Raw genomic sequence first — 2,053 nt, 5'->3', positions numbered from 1 at the left:
CGGAACTCATTTTCTGATTTCGTAGTCCAAAATTGTTGTTAAATAAATTAAATCATTTATTAAAAACAATCACTTTTTGAGGTGACCGATCACACTCGTCAAAAAGGATGGTGGCGACTCCCGTTTCATTTTTAAAATCCAAGTCGACCCCGTTTTCATCCAAAATGGTGTCAACATAATTTTTTCGATTAATATAAAAAATAATGTTCAAAAAATACATTACAAATAAAATATATTATAATAACATAATTTTTATTTCGGTTAATTACCCGATTTCAAATCAAATTAACGTAACTGAAATTTTAAAAATCATTAACCAACATATCGAACTAAATTCACCACCGACTAATTATTGAATTAGACTAATTCGACCGATTAATTTGGTTTTAACCAAACTTAAACACCTCTATTTTATATATCTTTTGCTCAAAATCATGTAGATATTCGAGCTTGATTGATTGGTCCAATCCCTAAACAAGTTTGTAAGTCATAGATCAAAATCATTTCACTTATATAAACTCGATCCGTATTAAATATTTTATATTTTATCATAAATTAAATAAAAATTCTATTTTTCGACAAAAAAAAATCTATTATTAAATAATAATTGAACCTAAGATGACACATAAAATACCAAAAAATGTTATAAAACAAATAATAAATTTATGATATATATGATACTTTAACACAATTAAATACATAATATGTAATTACTTATATCCTTTGTTTCTGCATTTTTAATCATAGAGTATATTGCACAAATGTCCAAACTCTCATATTTAAATTGTCCTGAAACTTTACAAAGTTCTAATACATCCTTAATTTTGGAGGTTTATCAATCAAATCCTTCCGTTATAAGACCGTTATCAGGGACGAAGCCAGAAAAATTTTTTAGGGGGGCCGGATGAAATTTTAATTTTCTATAATTTATATCTTTATAATTTGTAAAGAATTAAATCAAATTTTTATAATTTTAGGGGGGCTAAGTACAATTTTACCTTTACTAATTTAAATTTTTAAAAAATTTAAAGAGCCAAAATATAATTTTACATTTTAGGGGGGTCAGGGCCATGCCAGTCCTCCTAACTACTCCTCTGCCTTTAATTTCATCATTAAGTGAACCTCAGATCTCATATGTCTTAATTTAAAAAAAAATCTAACTGTTCAGGTAATAAAAATACATTAATTTTATGAATTTCATTTAATTGGATTCTAGATTTATATATTGTCACTAATATTAATATAGTTTATTATAAAATAAATTATTTAATTTTATGAAATTATTTATTAATGGAGGTGGTTTATGATTTTCTTTATGAAATTTTAACATGAAATTTATTTACAATTTACATCTAATTTGAAGATATATCATAAATTTGAATTAAATTTCATTATAAATTTATAAGAAAAAATGTTATTAACGAAAATTAAAGAACCCTTACACCAAGTTATTCAATTTCTAACAAAATCATTGATGTAATAATTTTCAAGCCCTGGTGCTAAAGAACTCTTCCATTTGCATGGTTAGCTTTACTCTTCCTAGTCACTATCACATCCATTAGAGTTTTACTGCCTTGTTACATGTCCTTTGTAAATAACCATCTTTTCACTTTTCTCAACTCTACTCCATTCTCAAGTCTCCAGCCATTACCTTGCATTAATTATTGTCCCACATGGTACCAACACCAATTGACAATCATTCACCATAGCCTCTGCCAAAGAGCCGACCCAATGATCACGAAACACCCCACGGAAGGGTGCCTTAGGATTAGTTGTTGTGGTACCCAACCTCCATAGATGAACCTGTTCCATTTACTCTTTCTTGGAATCCTTCTGGTAAGGCTGACTCGATTGTTTGAGCTCCATTGGTGCTTTCAGGGCGACTAGGAATGGTAGACCTGTTAGCTCGAGGCCTAAAACTAATTCTTGGAATGATCCTTTTTAAACACATTCACTCCCGAAGGCACAAAATCAATGTCTTGGCTTCAAAGTTGCTTAATAACCTTTCCCATCGTTCTTCTAACACCATTGTTGGTGGCTCTGGCACTACTGG

This window comes from Gossypium hirsutum, chromosome A06 (genome assembly GCF_007990345.1).
Source record: "Gossypium hirsutum isolate 1008001.06 chromosome A06, Gossypium_hirsutum_v2.1, whole genome shotgun sequence".
NCBI lineage: Eukaryota > Viridiplantae > Streptophyta > Magnoliopsida > Malvales > Malvaceae > Gossypium > Gossypium hirsutum.
Note: the sequence above shows the minus strand (reverse complement) of the source record.